The sequence below is a fragment of the Callithrix jacchus genome, chromosome X (assembly GCF_049354715.1).
Source record: "Callithrix jacchus isolate 240 chromosome X, calJac240_pri, whole genome shotgun sequence".
In the NCBI taxonomy this organism is placed as follows: Eukaryota; Metazoa; Chordata; class Mammalia; order Primates; family Cebidae; genus Callithrix; species Callithrix jacchus.
The window spans coordinates 27,025,024-27,046,021 of NC_133524.1; the positions used below are offsets into that span (position 1 = coordinate 27,025,024).

Below are 20,998 nucleotides of genomic sequence, written 5' to 3' on the forward strand. Positions count from 1 at the left end.
GAGTTTCAGATTTGGTTACGTAGGAGTCAAGTTAAAGACACTGAGGGAGGATAGAGGAGACCACTCATCCCAGAACAGAGGGAATGCACAGTGTCCTGTCCCTATTATCAGACCTACGAGGACCAGGGAAGAGCCATCAGGCTAAAGTGCTTGGTCTGAGGCTGGTCATCTCATCATAGAGAACGTTATCAGCTTGAGCCAGGAGTCAGGGCAAGGATGATGAGGAAGGAGCAGAACATGGAGCATAACAATGGAGGCAGCACATCATCTCTCCCCTACTGTTAGTCCTGGGAGATTCGGGGAGAAATGTCAGGCAGAGCAAAAGCACCCCTCAATTCCTTCTCAGGGTGACAGGGAAATGAGGGCCTTATTGAGAGTTGGACAGTAACGGGTCAAGAAAGGGAGAAATTGTGAGCACTGTCATGAGTCAAAATGAAGAATCTGAGCGAGAACTGGTGAGGCCAACCATCATGAGGCCTCAAAGTGCCCACCACAGCTTTCTGTCTTGGGAGAGTACAGGCAGGTATGGCCATATAAGGCTGCCCTGCTTTTACTCTACTAGGTCATGGAGAATTCTGGGCCTAGCTATGAGGAAATGCCCTCCGGTCAAAGAATAGAGGAGCTGTAGGTCCACCTAGGAGTCAAATTGAGGACCCTGGGTGGAGACCAAGGTGATCACACTCCTTCCCCACAATAGAAGGGGCAATAAAATGTCCAGCCCCCATCCTGGCTTTCAGCATTTCAAACCCCATAGCAGGACGGTCAGGTAGAGGCTTCCCCAGTGTTTTATGCCGGTCTAAGGGAGGTGAGATCCTTATTAAGAATGTGAAGCCAAGATAGCGTGGAAGAGGGGTTCCAGGCCCTATGCAGAGCCAAGATGAGAACTCAGAATAAGATCTGAAAATATAGTGATCCCAAGACAGAAAGGATCCCCTACAGTTGTCACCCCTGACAGTGGAGGTAGGCTGAGGCACCCCTTTACTTTTTTGGGTTCCAGGGGGATTTGAAGTGTGAACATCAGAGCAGCACAGGAAAGAGGTACCAGGCCCTGACAACAATTAGCATAATAATCCTGAATGTCAACTGAAATTACTCCCCAACCCCAAAACACAAAGAATCCCATAGTCAGTCCCTGCTCCACCCCAGTAGGTCCCAAGCTGGGCTGTCAAGCTGTAGCCTAAGATTCACCCTAACTTGCTTCATGGGGTTCTCAGAGGACAGGCTGCCTGGGAGAACAAGTGCCCCGTGGGCTCTTAGAGCAGCGATCTCACAGAAACCTGGATTGGCAGCCAAGGTGGTCACTCCCTGCTGACGGTGCTCACACTATTTCATTCTACCACCAGGTGTCTGTCTCAGCAGCCATCCTATTCACACTTCTGTCTGCTGTCCCTGCCCATAGTCATTTCTTGGGGTCAGAAGAGTAAGTTCCACACTCATGAGAAATGCCACTAGGGTCTCCAGGGTGCTCATTTCACTGCAGGAGAGGAGGAGTCCCTCTCCTCCTTTTCTCCTGTTTTGAGGAATGCTCCTCAGATCTATCTTGCTACTGACATTCTCCAGGAGGCTCAGAGGGCCGCCTTCCTCATCACTGCTTCTGTAGATGTTTCATACACAAGATCTGATGAAGATGCCAAGAAGCAAAATGAGGAAAAGCCAAGCACCTCTCCAGCAGCAGCCTATACTTGGACTCACACAGCGACCTTCTATTCAGTATTCCTGCTAGAGTAGTGTAAAATAAAAGAGCCCTTTACAATCAGCATTGCTGAATGCTGTTAACAAAACAGCCATTTCAATGCTTCTTTCAGTAGACTGGATATTCCCAACAATAGGATTCTGAGTGGTGATAAAGGGTTTCTTAAAGTGGTATCTTGATGATGCTCCTGGAAATAAGCTTCATGAAGGTTAACTGCACCACAAAAGAGATCTGAACATTTCTGAATAAGATTTGGGTATATGCTGGGAGAATGACTTCATTTATGAAGAGTCCAGAAAATAATTTGGTACAGAAAAGTACCTAGAGTATCAGCAGGTGTACAACAGAGATCTTCTGCACTATGGATTCCTGTGGAATCCAAGAGCCTGTGCTGAAACCAGCAACATGAAAAACCGATGACTTTTGGCCAAAGTCAATGATATCTTCCAGGAGTTTCTTCTCATCCCTTTATATAAGGATTTGAGACAGGAGGAAGAGCAAGCCTAAGGAATGGATGTAGCCAGAACTGAGGTTAATGCCATGGCCAGTGCATATTCTGGGGCTACAAACAGCAGTTTCTCCCATGTCAAGTGAAGCTTGAGGGAGATTTTTCACCCTTTTGAAAAGTAATGCAGTTAATGTTCTAATTAGTAGAGGACCTAGGCAGGACTGGAAGAAATATAGTTTATATCTTGGTTGCATTTATGTTCTATGTGAATAACTGGGTTTTTTGTTTTCAATTATTGTTTTATTTTATTTATTTTTTCCTTCCAACTTTTATTTTAGGTTCAGGGGATGCATGTGCAGAATTTGTATATGGGTAGATTGCAACTTGCTGTGGTTTGATGTACAAATTATTTTATCACCTAGGTAGTAAGTATAGTACCCAACAGGAAGTTTACAATCCTCATCCTCCTCCCACCCTTCCCCGTCAAGAAGAGTCCAGGGTTTAACATTCCTTGTGTCTATGTTTACTCAATGTTTAGCTTCCACATGTGAGTGAGAACATGTGGTATGAGGTTTCCTGTTCCTGTGTTAATTTGCTTAGGATAACGATCTCCAGTTGCATCCGTGTTACAGCAAAGGACCTGCTTTTGACCATTTTTATGGCTGTGTAGTATTTCATGATGTATATGTGGCACGTTTTTTTTTTATCCCATTCACTATTGATGGGCATTGAGGTGGATTCCGTGTCTTGGCTATTGTGAAAAGTAATGTGATAAACATATGCATGCACGTCTCTCTATGATAAAAATGCTTTATATTCCTTTGGGAGTATACCCACTAATGGGATTGCAGGATCAAATGGCAGACTCTGTTTTAAGGTCTTTGAGAAATGTCCAAACTGCTCTTCACAGTGGCTAAAATAATTTACATGCCCACTAGCAGTGGATAAGTGTTCCCTTTTCACCGCAACATCACCAGCATTTACTTTTTTCATTTTTAAATCATAGTCATTCTAATTGGCATGAGATGGTATCCGATTGTGGTCGTGATTAGCATTTCTCTAATGATTGGTGATGTTGAACATACACAAATCAATAATGCGATTCATCACATAACCAGAAGTAAAAGCAAAAACTATATGATCATCTTAACAGATACAGAAAAGGATGTTGATAATATTCCACATCTCTTCATGTTAAAAACCCTCATCAGACAAGGCATCAAAGGAAGATACCTCAAAATAATAGAGCCATCTATGACATACCCACCGTCAACATCATACCAAATATGCAAAAGCTAAAAGCATTGCCTTGAGAACTGGAACAAGACAAGGATGCCCACTCTTGCCAGTCCTATTCAATATTGTTCTGGAAGTTCTAGCCAGAGCAATCAGGAAAAAAGAAATAAAGAACTAGATAACCAAATCAGAAGAGAGGAAGTCAAACTATCTCTCTTTGCAGATGATATGATTCTATACCTAGAAAACGCCATAGTCCTTTCCAATAGCTCCTAGACCATATAAACAACTTTAGTCTAGTTTTAGGATACAAAATTAATGTAGAGAAATCAGTAGCATTTCTATATACCAATAATGTCCAAGCTGAGAGTCAAACAAAAAATGTAATGCTATTCACAAGAGCCACAAAAAGACTAAAACACCTACCTATACATCTAGCCAGGGAGGGCAATGACCACTACAATGAAAATTACAAACCACTGCTCAAAGAAAGCAGAGACAACACAAACAAATGGTAAAGCATTTCATGTTCATAGACAGAAAGAATTAATATTGTTAAAATGGCCATTCTGCCCAAAGCAATTCACTAATTCAATGATATTCCTATCAAACTACCAACAACAGTTTTCACATAATTAGAAAAAAATCCAAAATTCATATGGAGCCAGAAAAGGGACCAAATAGCCAAAGCAATTCTAAGCAAGGAGACCAAAGCCAGAGCTCTGACACTACGTGACCTCAAATTATACTACAAAGCTGCAGTAACCAAAACAATGCAACTCGTAGCAAAACAAGGCTACAGTAACCAAAAAAGCATGCTGCTGGTAGCAAAAAAGACACACAGACCAATAGAACAGGTTAGGGAATCCCAGAAATCCAGCCATATACCTACAACCATCTGAGCTTCCACAAATTCTACAATAACAAGCAATGGGGAAAGGATTCCTTATTCAATAAATGGTGCTGGGATTACTGGCTGGCCATATGCAGAAGAGTGAAACTGAACACCTTTTATACCATATTTAAAACTCAACTCAAGATGGATTAAAGGCTTAAATGTAAAACCTAAAACTATAAAACCCTTGAAGAAATTCTAAGAAATACCATTGTGGACATAGTCCCCAGCAAACATTTCATGATGAAGACACCAAAAGCCACTGTAACAAAAATAACAACAACAAAAATAGATCAAAAAAAAAAAAAAAAAAGCAGAAAGAGAAAAATAGATAAAAACAAAAAAATAGACAAAAGTTATATAAAAATAAAGAAAATTAGCCAAATTACCAAAAATAGACCGAAAAGAATCCATAAACAAGTATGATCTAATTAAACCAAAAAGCTTCTGCACAGTCAAGGAAAGTATCAACAGAACAAACAGACAACCTAAAGAATGAGGGAAAATCTTTGCAAACTATGCATCTCACAATGTCTAATATCCAGAATCTACAAGGAATTTAAAGAAATATACAAGCACAAAACAACTCCAATAAAAAATGGGTAAAGGACTTGAACAGACACTTCTCAAAAGACGACATACAAGTGACCAATAAATACATGTGAAAAATGCACTTTTATGTATTTAGGTATCAGTTAAAATATTTTTATCTTACATCAAAGCTTTATTTGCTATTTTCACAGTCTGCAAGCAGTATCTTTGTACATGCAAAGGTCATCCTGTTTCATAGCAGTTAACTTGATTTCAAATTGCTCTTTTGATTTTCCACCTGCGTAATATAACTTCTTTATAGTTAAAAATTATTTTAAAAACTTGTAGGCATACAATAATGGGTGGGTCTATAAAGCTTCATTTCTAAACATCAAAAATATACTTTTTTGTAGGTGAGTGGGATTGGATAAAGTGCCTCTTGCTTGTTCTCCTCAAAACTCCTAGAGCTTGTAAATATATAAAGCAATTTCAAGAACACCAGCAGGTAGAAAGCTTAAAATTCCTATACACAGAACTTGAGTTCCTTTTCTGTCATGACTCAAACAGGAATCTCAGGAAGCAATTCATAAGAAAGGTTAGAAAAATATATACTGTGTGTGTGTGTGTATACATACACATAAATATTATATATTTTACATATTTTAATTCCTCTCACCCCATATTGCAAAGAATTTTGAAGATCATAATAATCTGGGAAGTGCATGACTGTGTGTGTGTGTGTGTGTGTGTGTGTGTGTGTGTGTACACATAAATATACATAATACCACCATGCCTGGATAATTTTTAAAAATATGTTTATATATACATATATATAACATTTCCACTCCCCTCACCCCATCTTACAAAGCATTGTGAAGATCATAATAATCTGAAAAGCACATGACTTATAAGATATTAGATTAATTTAGGAAACAACACTGTATAAAATATCTTCGATGACACAATATATTATTTTTGTGATCCCCCTATTTACAGGATCTATAAGGTTATGTAGAATAAGATAATTTAAGAGCTCAAATTCCTTCAAAACCAGCGTAACTTTTAGTAGGCTGGATGCCACCAGGGTTGTCAAGAAAGTGCCCATCAGAATCATGGAAGATGTTACGGCATCAAGTGTGACCGTAACTACGTACAGAGACTCTGGAAGGGCAAAGGGGAGAGACTGAGAAGTATTAATTTTAAGGATTATTTCTTGACAGAAATCTCCAGCTGATTTCCCAGAGCAAAGAAACTGATCTTCTGTCCTCCTCCCTGCAGGAACTCCCCCAGAAAAAAAGAGAAAATTCTAAAGCCTGGTGGGAAAAGGAAACATAGACTGGCAAAGACTCAGAACAATCATGCCTACTGCCTCTCTACCTGGCTTTAAGCTACCAGAGGTTTGGCTGGTGCAGAATTCTAACAGACTTTCTAGCAGTTTCTCAGAGCAGAGCAGAGCAGAGCAGAGCAGAGCAGAGCAGAGCAGAGCAGAGCAGAGCAGAGGTTTGCTACTCCCTAAGGGCATCTGGCCAAGGCAGATCCCCTTCCTAATGTAGAGTGGGTTCTGCTTGCTTCAGGTGGCTTCCTCTATCTCGATTCTGTTCCTTTTACCCCATGGAATCATGATGCCATAGGACTTTTATTTTCATGTTTTAGCACATGGCAGAGGGAAAAGGCACATTCAGAGGCTAGAGGATGTCTCTCTATCACTTGAGATTTGGCATGGGTTCAACATATTAATTGTGGGGAAAGGTAATTTCCCAGTGGATAGTGCCTTTCTTTTACTTTCCAACTCTTCTGAAAGTTCACCCTGAAATGCTGGTTTACACAAAGACCAACAACTAATCTGGCTTCCTGTATTAAAGAACAGGGCTGGGTGGTTGGGACTGCAGACATCCAGTGGGACATGAAGAAACTAGTAAGAAAGAGATTGAAGTGATAGCCCTCATCCTGGGTAGAACAGTCTTCCACACAGACCTGAGCCACCTTTAAGAAGTGTTTGGTTTGGAGGTGAACCAACCTATATCTGCGGATTTTTACTTTGTTGTTGCTATTGTTTGAGACAGGGTATCTCTTCCATTGTCTAGGCTGGAGTGCAATGGCTTGATCACGGCTCACTGCAGCTTAGACTTCCTGGGCTCAAGTGGTCCTCCCACCTCAACCTCCCAATCAGCTGGGACTACAGGTATACACCACCACGCTTAGATAATTTTTGAAAATATTTTTAATAGAGACAGGGTTTTGCTATGTTGCCCAGGCTGGTCTTGAACTCCTGGGCTCAAGGGATCCTCCTAAGTCATCCTCCGAGTGTTCTGGGATTACAGGCATAAGCCACACTGCCCAGCTGGATTTCTACTTTTGAAATTATTCGTAGGTTCCAGAGCAATCTCTGGCCATCATGATGAATATTTTATTTATTCTTTATTTTTTATTGCGTTTTAGGTTTTGGGGTACATGTGCAGACCATGTAAGATAGTTGCAGAGATACACACATGGCAGTGTGTTTTGCTGCCTTCCGCCCCTTCACCCACATTTGGCATTTCTCCCCATGCTATCCCTCCCCAGCTCCCCCGCGCTGTCCCTCCCCTATTCCCCCCAATAGACCCCAGTGTGTAGTACTCCCTTCCCTGTGTCCATGTGTTCTCATTGTTCATCACCCGCCTATGAGTGAGAATATGCGGTGTTTCATTTTCTGTTCTTGTGTCAGTTTGCTGAGAATGATGTTTTCCAGATTCATCCATGTCCCTACAAAGGACACGAACTCATCATTTTTGATTACTGCATAATATTCCATGGTGTATATGTGCCACATTTTCCCAGACCAGTCTAGATGAATATTTTATGTATTTATTTATGTGTTTGGTTTAGAAACAGGATCTCGATCTGTGGCCCAGGCTGGAGCACTGTGACAGGATGATGGTTCACTGCACCGTCGGATCCCCGGGCTCATGTAATGTTCCTAACATGCCCTTCCAAGTAGCTAGGGGTGCAAGTGCATGCCACCTTGCCCACCTGATTGTTGTTTTCTATTTTCTGTAGAGACGGGGGGTCTTGGCCAGTCTGCTCTTGAACTTCTGGCCTCAAACAATCCTCCCACCTCAGCCTACCAAAGTACAGGGATTACAGGTATAAGCCACTGAGCCTGGTCTGAAAAAATTAAAAGGATGTATCAACAATGCAGCTATCAGCACCAGGTAGGAATAGCTGAAGACTAATTTAAAGAAATCAGACTAAGGATTTTCCCAAATCTCTTGCTCAGCCTCTTAGGTTTAGAACCTCAGATGTATGCCTAATTCTATTTGCACTCCTTACCAATATCTAAATTCAATCTCACTTCCCCAGATGCACAAAGAAAACTCATTTTTCTGAAGGTATACGGCTTGGCTTGTCCTCCAGAAAAATATTCTCACTTGATTGTTATTTCCCTGATTCCTGGAAAACCTGAAGTTGTCAGTTCAGCTTCACTCAAAACTCCCAACATCCCAAACACCATGAGGTTACTCTTTTACCAGAATTTCTTTTTTGGCACTGAGTAATTCTCTACAATATTGATTTTTGAGGGCTCACCATAGAATTTCACAGGCCAAAGACCTCTAGCTCATTAAACAAGAAACCAAGAGCAACAGTATCTGCTGGAGAGGAAAACAAGGCAGATATACCAGAAGACCAGCTGTGAAAATGCTAATGTGCAAAAGGGGGAAAGAGAGATACTCTACATGCATAAGATTTTACACTCTGTGTATGTTTTCATTTAAGGTGATCCAAAGGCCTACGTGAGAAGGATTGGATAGAGAGAAAGTGACTTCTTTGTGCACAAAAGTTTAAAGTGTATTAAATTAGTTTAAAAGATTTCCAGACTCCTTGATGCAAACATGAGAAACTAGAGTATAACCCCAGCACCTTACCCAGTTTAAAAACATAGGAAATAAATAACCTGACAAAAACAAGCAATGGGAAAAGGATTCCCTATCTATAGCTGGTTTTGGGAAAACTGGCTAGCCCTATGCAGAAAGCTGAAACTGGATCCCTTCCTTACACTTTATACAAAAATCAACGCCAGATGTATTAAAGATTTAAACATAAGACCTAAAACCGTAAAAACCCTAGAAGAAAACCTAGACAATACCATTCTGGACATAGGCATGGGCAAGGACTTTATGACTGAAACACCAAAAGCAATGGCAAAAAAAAAGCCAAGATAGATAAATGGGATCTAATTAAACTTAAGAGCTTCTGCACAGCAATGGAAACTATCATTAGAGTGAACAGGCAACCTACAGAATGGGAGAAAGTTTTTGCCATCTACCCATCTGACAAAGGGCTAATATCCAGAATCTACAAAGAATCCAAAGAACTTAAAAAAAATTACAAGAAAGAAACCCCCCCCCAAAAAAATCAAAAAGTGGGCAAAATATATGAACAGACATTTCCCGAAAGGAGACATTTACCCAGCCAACAAACATAAAAAAAAAAAAAAGACCATCATCACTGGTCATTAGAGAAATGCAAATCAAAACCACGATGAGATACCATCTCACCCAGTTAGAATGGTGATCATTAAAAAATCAGGAGACAGCATATGCTGGAGAGGATGTAGAGAAATAGGAACACTTTTACAATGTTGGTGGGAGTGTAAATTAGTTCAACCATTGTGGAAGACAGTGTGGCAATTCAAGGATCCAGAACTAGAAACACCATTTCACTCAGCAATCCCACTTACCAGGTATATAAGCAAAGGATTACAAATCATTCTATTATAAAGACACATGCACAAGTATGCTTAATGTGGCACTGTTCACAATAGGAAAACTTGGAACCCACATAAATGTCCATCGGTAGCAGACTGAATAAAGAAAATGTGGCACATATACAACATGGAATACTATGCAACCATAAAAAGATGGGTTCATGTCCTTTGCAGGGAAACCATCATTCTCAGCAAACTAACACAAGAAGAGAAAACCAAACACTGCACATTCTCTCTCATAAGTAGGAGTTGAAAAATGAGAATACATGGACACAGGGAGGGGAATATCACACACTGGGGCCTCTTGGGGGCTGGGGGCTGGGGGCTGGGGAGGGATAGCATTAGGCAAAATACCTAATGTAGATGACCGGGTGATAGATGCAGAAAATCACCATGAAACATGTATACCTATTTAACAAATCTGCACGTTCTGCATAGGCACCATGAGGCTTTTGCTCTCATAAATGGATAAATCCATTGTCTAAGATGGTATCAAGTTATCTCTCCAACCCGAAGGAAAGACAGACAGAATCCAAGTAAAGAAGCCAGAGTCAAAATATCCCATGTACGCTATAAATATATATACCTTATAGATATTTCCATAAATATTCAAAACAACCACTAGAAGTATCCTTTTTGTTTGAGATGGAGTCTCACTCTCTGGCCCAGGCTGGGGTGCAGTGGCACAATCTCGGCTCAGTACAACCACCGCTTCCTGGGTTCAAGAAATTCTTCTGCCTCGGCCTCAAAAGCAGCTGATATTATAGGCATTTGCCACCACACCCAGCTAATATTTGTATCTTTAGTAGAGTAGGGGTTTGGTTATGTTGGCAAGGCTGATCTGGAACTCCTGACCTCAGGTGATCCGCCTGCCTCGGTCTCCCAAAGTGCTGGAATTACAAGCGTGAACCACCGCCCCCTGCCAGGAATGTCTTGCAAAATGGTCCAATTAACCTGGAAAGCCACTACATCAAAATTGTAGGAAAACACGAAATGTATCTTCAAAAAAAATTAACTGAAGCAGTTCACAGATTAATCAAATTCCTAAATGGCCACAGGGAACTTATTCACCACTATCTTTGGGAATGACAAGAATGGAAACTATTATTAAGCAAGGTGAAACCTTTGAACACACATACATGAGGCCTCCAAATACCAAGGGTAGGGTGGGTTACAGGTTCCAGTAACTTTCCATGAGTAGCCAAAGCTCAAGCTACAGGACTCAGGGTGGGAGGGGCCATGCAGTCGCCGACCATGGTGAAGCTCCGCCTACAGGACTCAGGGTGGGAGGGGCCCTGCCGTCACTGCCCAAGGTGGAGCTCTGCCTACAGGACTCAAGGTGGGAGGGGCCCTGCCGTCACTGTCCAAGGTGAAGCTCTGCCTACAGGACTCAGGGTGGGAGGGGCCCTGCAGTTGCTGACCATGGTGAAGCTCCGCCTACAGGACTCGGGGTGGGCGGGACCCTGCAGTCACTGTCCATGGTGAAGCTCCGCCTACAGGACTCAGGGTGGGAGGGGCCCTGCCGTCACTGCCCAAGGTGGAGCTCTGCCTACAGGACTCAAGGTGGGAGGGGCCCTGCCGTCACTGTCCAAGGTGAAGCTCTGCCTACAGGACTCAGGGTGGGAGGGGCCCTGCAGTTGCTGACCATGGTGAAGCTCCGCCTACAGGACTCGGGGTGGGCGGGACCCTGCAGTCACTGTCCATGGTGAAGCTCCGCCTACAGGACTCAGGGTGGGAGGGGCCCTGCAGTCATTGTCCCAGGTGAAGCACCGCCTACAGGACTCAGGATAGGAGGGGCCCTACAGTTACTGTCCATGGCGATGAATGAAGCACAAACCCTCACTGTGGCACAGGTGATTGTATTACCTGCGGGAAATAGAAGATTTACTACCCATCCTCAATCGCACCTCCAAGAGAGGAAAGTAGTAGTAAAGGGAGATAAGGGAGGAAAAAGAGATGGGAAGACACATGGAGATTCATGGAGAAGTAGCCAGAGAGGACAGATATGTTTTCACAGCATTTGCAAATAATATATTTACTAAGAAAGGCTTTCACCACTCGGGAAGTCAGGGTGGTGCACATATGCCTCCCAATTCCATACCTAGCCCATGATTTGCAGGGAAACTTTAGAAAACTCTGCCTGAAAACCTCTCAGAAACCATGGGCTGCCCTATGAGCAGTCAAAGCATGTTCTTCACCTAAGAGTATATTCCAGGCAAGGCTGGCATAAAGTTTATAGCAACTCTGAACATGGCGGGTGCCCACCCAAGCCTATCTTAGCGTATCTTAGTTATGTGCTAGGGCCTTGAGCTTCAGAAGTGGAAGAGGCTGGTGATGAGGGCTTCTAACAAGCACAGAGAAGTGTCTGGAGACCCTGAGGTCTTCAAGAGTTCTCAAAATGAGCTTATAGCTGGCAAAGAAAAAAAATGATACAAGGCAAGGCTTACACTTCATCATCTAGCATCCAGCACTTCTGTCCAGAGACTCTGGTCAGAAAGGCTCTCCTCCAGAGAAGGGCTTTCAATGACACTGTTTGTATCTGCATTTGGACAGCAGAAAAAAAAAAAAAAAGGAAAAGAAAAAAAAACACACTTGGTTATGTGCAGTTAAGGGGAAGTGGGAGTAAATAAAATATGTATTAGTCCATTCTCACACTGCTATAAAGATACTAGCTGACATCCTGTAATTTATAACAGAAAGAGGTTTAATTAGCTTACAGTTCCACATGGCTGTGAAGACTTCAGGAAACTTACAATTGTGGCAAAAGGCAAAGGGGAAACAAGACACCCTCTTCACAAGTTTTTGGCATGGAGAGAAGTGCAAGCAGAAGAAATGCCAAGTGCTTATGAAACCACCAGCTCTCAGGAGAACTTACTCATCATCACCAGAACAGCATGGGGGAAAAGTGGCCCCATGAACCAATCACATCCCTCACTCGACACGTGGGGATTACTGGTCTCTCCCATGACATGTGGGGATTACAATTTGAGATGATATTTCAGTGAGGACACAAAGCCAAACCATCTCAGAAGAGGTGAGAAGAAACAAAAGTGTAGTAAAAATTACTCCCCATTTTTATGTTTGCTCTGCAGCAAATTTGAAATGGTTTCTTCATGTCAGCAATACAGGATGTACTCAAAAGATACTGATGACAAATATTTTCAGGGCAGGTATAATGATTGAGTGGCAAAGGCACTGGCCTTTTGGCTACAGTTCAGGAATATTAAGGTCATAAGGAAAAGGTCACCCCACAGAAATTAGAGTTCAAATGAAAATAAGCCAGGAATATATATACAAGGGTGACAACTGAAATTTTTAAAAAGCCTGGATAGAGATCACACAACCTGTTATGACTGAATACTTCAAAATGAACTATCCACTCATCTATCCTCTTTCCTTTAAAATCAAATCATGTATACAAATCAAGTTTCAAAGAGAACTGAATGAATTATTGCTTTATTGCCTTTGAATTGTCCCTTTAATGTTTACTTGACTTCAGAGCCGAAGTTCATAAATCATATGCGTCACATATTTATTACTGCTTACCAAGTATATTAGCCAGAGATTTTATATTTACAAAACAAATGTATAAACTTTCAATCATTTTATTGTGATCTAGAACATTGCAACATGGCAATGGACCGGGAATTTTCACAGATCTGGGAACAAACTCTGAATTGAAACAGTTATGGTCCAATAATAAATTTTTAAAGTCAATGTTGGTAATTTTTTGGTTGTCTTATTCTTTTGGCATCTCCTTTGTAAAATTAAAAAATCTATACCTGGATTTCTTAGCATATTCACAATTGTGTGAGAAACTAAATCACAATATATTATACATAGACATCTTATTCACTGTTTCTCTTATTCTCCAACTATTAATTTAGTATCTCTTATTTAGAGCTCCTCCTCATAATTCAGGCAACAGTAAGAGGAAGAAAAAGTAGACCAGCCCATTACCCAGAGACTTTTAGAGTCTATAGATGCTGTCATATAAGGAGGATGGTGGAACTTAAAGATGTAAATAAGTGATAAGAAACTATAACAAAGGAGTATACGTATAATAAATTATAAGAAAGGAGTAAGCAAGAGAGACGGTTTTAGATGAGAGCAGTCAAGTGTAAATACTCTGAAAGAATACAATTGGAAGCACTGGGACATGGCAAATTTTGTAAAGGTAAATTTAAGTTAGCTGGGATGGTGGTCTAGATGAGGCCATGACAACTGAGAACAGGGGACTGACCCTCAGACGGTGTATGTCAGAGATGAGAGACTAAAAACTGAAATGGAAAACTGCCCTTAACATATACTTTGGAATTATGTGTAAACCAGAGAGAATCTCCACCTGGGGCAGAAATGAAAAGTATCCTGTGCTCATGGTCCACCACAGGTCAACACAGTGCAAAAGTTAGGTGTTTTCTGCACATAATCTCCAAGGTGTTTCTGAAGAGTAGGGATGATATTTCCTTGAGATGTGATGTCCAGAGGCCACGGTGATGGCACTCTTCACTGGGCTGGGAGGGCCAAAGCCCACGCCATCAAAAAAAAAAAAAAAAAAAAAGGTTATCTTGAGTGTAATTGGCACTCTGCACTGGTCCGTGAGGGTCAGAGCCCACTCCAACAAAAAAAGTAGATTATCTTGAGTGTAACTGACTGAACTCTAGAGAGGGCTTGATTTTGGGTAGGGAGGAAATAAATAAAAATAGAGGTGATTTGGATGAACAAACACCTGGGAGGCAGTTTCTTTGTTCTTCATACAAAGTTTAGGACTTTTGGGTTGTATTCAGCTGGAAGAGACTTGCCCACTCAAAATTAAATAGGGAAAATTAACAATTTTACTTGCCAAGCATTATTTTATTTTTTCCAAAAATACTACATATTTTCTGACTTTTCAGTGATTTAAAACAATAAAACTTTATTGTGGTTTGTGTTGTTGTCTGGGGTAATAATAATCAGTAATGAATGTAATTCTTAAAAGATTACCTTTTCAGATGCCTTATAAACATTACATATATTCCAACAGTTCTACAAGATAGGGCTTATCAGGCTCATTTGCTCATGAAAACCTTGCAATTTCCTCAAGTTCACTGACTCCTAAGAGGCAGAGCTGGGACTAGACCCCTGGTCTGAACTAGTTTAAAGCTCACATTGTTCCACTCCACCCAGCCTGAGGCAGATCTTGTGTCTGTTCATTCAGTTTTCTTTTTATGATTCCAAAATGTATTTCAGGTGATAAAAATAAAGATCCTGTAGCCTAAGTACTATAAGCAGTCCTAATGAAGAAAGGTTAATATGAGAATAAATCCTGACTTGGGGACTGCATGTGGGCTTCATTTTCCTAGGATCCTGCTGCTTCTAGTCATAAGGTTCCTTGAGAGCTGACTCTGTCATGGGGCTGGCTTTTGTTTAGCTACAGCAATTCCTCTCATTACAGAACCCTTCCCCTGGGACTTCCTCAATGTGACCTCCTGTTCAAATATGGAACCTGACAAAAACCAATAACTAATTATATCATGTAACGTGAAATACACCTTTCACAACAGCAACAATATCCAAATTACATCTAATAAAAAATCAAATAGAAATGTACATGTTCATTAAGGAGACAGCCATAAAAATTTTCTGAAAGACTTAGGAAAAGGAAGTATCCAATAAAGGAGTATACCATATATATTTACTGTGGAGGGGAAATTGTAAAGATGTTGATTCTCCTTTAATTTTATACAGATTCATTGCCTCAAACCCAGGCTGTTCTTTCTCATGACCAAACTGAACCCTGGAAAAGTTAAAGGAATAATTAAAAAAAAAAAAAACAATATTAACAACAGCAAAACAACAAAAATGAGACCCCTGAGAAACAGTAATTTTGTACTGAACAAGAACTGGTGTGTGGGCAGGTAGGGGCATGTGGTGAACTAGTGACAGGTATGAACACTACAATAGAGGGAGACAACAGAATTGGCTAGAGGCAAAGTTTTAAAATATTGGTCTTTGCTTCCTTCGTTGTGCCATGGTTCAATGCATTTTTTTTTTTCCTGCTTCACTAAAGGAAATTCAGTCGGGAACTCAGACCTCATGTGCCAGTTCCATGGGGTAATACTGGGACAGCAAAAACATTTGGATAGGCTGAAGAAGTATGAACCCAGACAATGTGCTAATAGTTCCTAAAACCTCTTTAGTGGAGGAGGACTGGCCTTTAAATTCATACTATTTTAATATAATATAAAGAATGGACTAAATGAGAATACCAAATACTGCAGTGAGTCATGAATGTAATATTTGGTATTCTAGTTTAGTCCATTCTTTATATTATATTAAAGATATATACGTACCACCTGATAGTGGTACAAATTCATTTATGAAAATGTTGAATACAGACACTGATGACAGCCAAGAGAGAGATCCCAGACATAGCTGCCAGGCTAAGAAGTCCCCTCACTTTCTCCTTAGGAATTGTACAGGACATAGCCAGAGGAAGGGGATGGATTCATATGAGAAAATGGAGAAAACCAAGACCCTGCCAGCAGTCAATGTGAGGACCCTGAGTGAGGAGTGAGGGGCTCCACAGCTCAGAAGAGACAAGAGTGGCCCCAGAATCTCCCTTCTTCTTCAATCTTGCATCACAACTTAATAGCAGCAGCCAGGTCTAGGATGCCCCAGGCAGTAGTGGTCAGGTGAGGTATAACTGAATTACACATGAGGAGTCTCAAGAAGTTGAAGTCTAGTGTGAGAGGGTGTCCTCAAGTCAGTAGAGGGCGCATGGCAAGAATGAAGTCAAGACACTCAGTGAGGGCTGAGGGCAAACTCCATTCCGGAAGAGGGGCTGCCACAGAGCCCCTCCCCTACTGTCAGTCTTGGAAGGTCCCGCCATGGCTTCCGGTCTTGGACTCTAACTTTTTTCCTACTCTGGGCTGTGGGGAATGAGATCCTTGGTCTCCAGTCGAATGATTTACCTCAACAGACAGAGAAGTCCAAGCATCCACAAAGAGCCCCTGAAAAAACTTTATGTGAGTTCTGTGGAATCTGCTGTGCGCACAGAACACCGGGGAGAGTGACAGAGCCCTGCCCCTACCGTTATGCTGGGAATACCAGGTGGGGGTGACCGGAAGTAGTTCCCCCTGACTTCCGACTAGAAAGGGGGCTGGGCCCGAAGCCTTCATCCGTAAAGTGCTGTGTCACCTCAGCGGCGTTCCAGATCTTCTCAGCTGTTTTGGTGGGTATCTTGACCTAAAACTTGGGGTGAATGCCCCGACGACCACAAACCCTTTCCCCCTAAAAAAAGAAAAAAAAAAAAAAAAAAAAAAAAAGCGGCTCCACAGAGCCGGTCCCTGAGGAGTCGGCAAGCATGGCCGCTAGGCCCAAAGTGCATTCACTTTTTCCGTCGGGTTGAAGAGCATGAAGGCCTCGGTCCAAGGCTGGTGGACTCAGGTCAGGAGGGAGAGAAATCTCAGGCACTCCATAGTCAAAAGAGAATCCTCCTTAAGATTGAGGGGACTCCATGCCCCAGAACGGGGTGACACCGAAGTCTGCTGCTGACGTCAGTATGGGGTCCCGGCAGGTCTCTAGAGACTGAAGTGCATTCTCACTTTGTTCCCGTCAGCGTCAGAGAAGTAGGGCCCTGGACGTAAGGAGATGGCAGCCGGTCAGCGAGGGTGATTTCCAGGTTGTGGGAAGAGTGAGGGCGAGGAGTCTGATTACCATGGGGACAATTCTCACTAAAACAGCAAGAGAATTCAAATGCTCCCACTGTTGTTGGCCATAGGCAGTCTGGGTGTCCTTGGAATGAAGTGTTGGGCAGAAGTGCTTCTTTATTTCCTCCTCATTAGTATTGTAAAAATTACTAGTGTCAATGTTAGAGCTGCAGAGGAGAATGGGCCTCTGGGTCTTGTCAATTTTTATGATGATCCTGAATATACATAGAGAGGATCAGACCCCTGAACAGAGGGGCCCCCATTGCCAGCCCCTGCTGTCACCTCAGTAAGCCCCAAAATGGGCTGTCATGCTACCGTCTAATACTCACTCTTAACTTCCTCCTGAGTTCGAAGGGCACAAACTTACCAGGAGAATAGGAGTCCTGTGAGTTCCTAGAGCAGTTGTTTCTCAAAAACCTGTAGAAGGGGCCCTGGTTAAAGCCAAGACGCTTGCTCTCTGGTGAAGGTGTCGATGTGATGCCATTCTCTCCCGTCCAGGTGCCAGCCTTCCTGCCCACACTCCTACCTGCTGTCACAGGCCAAAACCATCATGCCTCGGGGTCAGAAGAGTAAGCACCGTGCCCGTGACAAACGCCGAGAGACCCATGGTCAGCCTCAGGGTCTCACAGGTCCCCAGACCACTGCGGAAAAGCAAGAAGAGCCCCATTCTTCCACTGTCTCTTCTCCTGATTATCGGGGTGCTCATCCTAAGTCTTCTGATGCCTCCTTTCCTCAGGAGTCTCAGGGAGCTTCACCCACTGGCTCTCCTGATGCAGCTGTTTCATGCTCAAAATCTGATGTGGCTGCCAAGGGTCAAGATGAGAAAAATGCAAGCACCTCCCCAAATGCCTCCGTTCCTCAGGAGTCTCAGAGAGCTTCACCCGCTGGCTCTCTTGATGCAGGTGCTTCATGCTCAAAATCTGATGTGGCTGCCAAGGGTCAAGATGAGAAAAATGCAAGCACCTCCCCTAATGCCTCCGTTCCTCAGGAGTCTCAGAGAGCTTCACCCACTGGCTCTCTTGATGCAGGTGCTTCATGCTCAAAATCTGATGTGGCTGCCAAGGGTCAAGATGAGAAAAATGCAAGCACCTCCCCTAATGCCTCTGCTCCTCAGGGGGCTCAGGGAGTTTCATCCACTGGCTCTCTTGATGCAGGCATTTCATGCTGGAAATTTGATATGCCTGGCTTGAGTGAAGATGAGGAAAGTGCAATCGCCTCCCATAGAGCTGCCTTCTTTAAGACCACAGATCGAGATCCTCTAAACAGGAAGGCTAGAGTGTTGGTGCAGTTCCTACAGGAGAAGTTTGAGAAGAAAGAGATCATTTTGAAGGCCGACATGCTGAAGCGTATTAACAGAAAGTACAAGGTGTACTTGCCCGAGATCCTCAAGAAAACCTCCAACCATTTGGCAGTGGTTTTTGGCGTTGAATTGAAAGAAATGGATTCCAGCGGCGAATCCTACACCCTTGTCAGCATGCTGGGCCTCTCCAGTGAAGGAATTCTGAGTGGTGTTAATGGGCTGGCGAAGTCGGGTATCCTGATGTCTCTCCTGAGTTTCATTTTCATAAGAGGGAACTGTGCCATTGAAAAGGAGGTCTGGGACTTCCTGAGTGTTTTGGGGATCTATGACGGAGTCGTGCACTCAATCTATGGGGAGCCCCGGAAGATCATTATGGAAGATTTGGTGCAAGATAAGTACCTGGAGTACTGGCAGGTGTGCGACGGTGATCCTCCATGCTATGGGTTCCTGTGGGGTCCACGAGCCCATGCTGAAACCAGTAAGATGAGCGTCCTGAGAGCTTTGGCCAATATCAATAATACTGTCCCCGGTTTCTACCCACATCTGTATGAAGAGGCTTTGATAGATGAGGCACAGAGAGCATTGAGACTGAGAGCTTAAAGGCAGGGCTGGCACTGTTCTCTTGGCCAGGGAACCTTATGGGAGTATATCCTACAGATCCACTTCTAGGGAAGTCTGAATTAGAATTTTTGCCGTATGCTAGAAGAAGAGAGTAGTGAGCTTTCTAAATAGTGCAGTATAGTAGAGGCTGGAGGGAAAAGATGTGTATCTTTCTTTTGTCCTGTTACACATGAGTAACACAGATTTATGTTTTGCTTTTACTATTAATATTCAAGATTGTTCCTGTTAAGTGAAGGTTTATTTTGCTTCATACTATAAACGTATCAGTAACATAGCTCTCACATTCATAGCTGTTTAAGCAATTTGGAAGTTACGGTTTTGGTATTAATAAAACAAAATCATACACCGTTCATATTTTCTCTATAATTCAGAACTAGATAACATGGTAACAGAGAAGGGATTTTGATATGAATCTTAAAGAACTCCACAGTAAACTAGTTGACACCGTAATATAATGAGAAAACAAAGTAAAAACGGAAATGTAAAAGTTGCCTAATTCTTGGGGTTTGCCTTATTCCTTTTCTTAATATAAATAAAGGATGGTTGGATTTATTTAGGTTATTAAAAACTGCTGTTAGTTTGTTTTATTCTAGTGTACTTCATATTCTGTTATTGACTACATCAAAAAAACTCCTCTGATTGGAGAGTGGTGTTTTCTGGGTTTAAAAAAATCATATGAAATGCAGTGATCAATATAAGCCAGAATGAGCTCACTAAAATCCTTTTTGAAACAAGGCTGCTAAATTTAAAAACTTTCCATAGGCTTTTATTGTTTCAGATATCTTCGAGATGTGGTAATTGTGTTTCTTAATATATCATTAGGAAAATTAAAAATTAATAATATTGTGTAAAAACCCATATTATGGTAACTGCCATTCATTACTCAGTATTTCCTACTTAGTATGCCTTATTTTTTCATTTTTATAATTTTATTTTACTTTAGGTGCATACTATAGCTGCCATTTCTCCCCATGCTATCCCCCCACCCTCCCCTAACCCCCCTCAACTGTCCCCAGTGTGTGATGGTCCTCTCCCTGAGTCCACATGTTCTCCTTATTCAACGCCCACCTATGAGTGAGAACATGCGGTGTTTGGTTTTCTGTTCTTGTTTCAGTCTGCTGAGAATGATGGCTTCCAGACTCATCCAGGTCCCTACAAAGGACACCAACTCATCATTTTTTACGGCTGTGCAGTATTTCACAGTGTATACGTACCACATTTTCTTTGCCCAGCCTATCGTTGATGGGCATCTGGGTTGGTTCCAGGTCTTTGTTATTGTACACAGGGCAGCAATGAACATACGTGTGCACTGTCTTTATAGTAGAATGATTTATAGTTCTTTGGGTATATACCCAGTAATGGGATTGCTGGGTCAAATGGAATTTCTATTTCTAGATCCTTGAGAAATCGCCACACTGTGTTCCACAATGGCTGAACTAATTTACACTCCCACCAACTGTGTAGGAGTGTTCCTATTGCTCCACATCCTCTCCAGCATCTGTTTGTCTCCAGACTTTTTAATGATTGCCATTCTAACTGGCATGAAATGTTATCTCAATGTGGTTTTGATTTGAGTTTGTCTAATGATGAGTGATGATGAGCATTTTTTCCTATGTTTGTTGGCCTCATATGTGTCTTCTTTTGAAAAGTATCTGTGCATATCCTTCACCCACTTTGGGGTTGTTTTTTTTTTTTTTTTCTTATATATCTGTTTTAGTTCTTTGTAGATCCTGGATATCACCCCTTTGTCCAGTGGGTAGATTGCAAAATTTTTTCCCATTCTGTTGGTTGCTGGTTTGCTCTAATGATGGTTTCTTTTGCTGTACAGAAGCTCTGAAT

The 20,998-nt window shown here is 42.1% G+C and overlaps 1 pseudogene; it reads left to right on the forward strand.

The window, feature by feature from the left end:
- Positions 1 to 16,667: 16,667 nt before the first annotated feature.
- LOC144581092 (melanoma-associated antigen B6B pseudogene) lies at positions 16,668 to 19,936 on the forward strand (annotated as a pseudogene).
- The last annotated feature ends 1,062 nt before the right edge of the window (positions 19,937 to 20,998 follow it).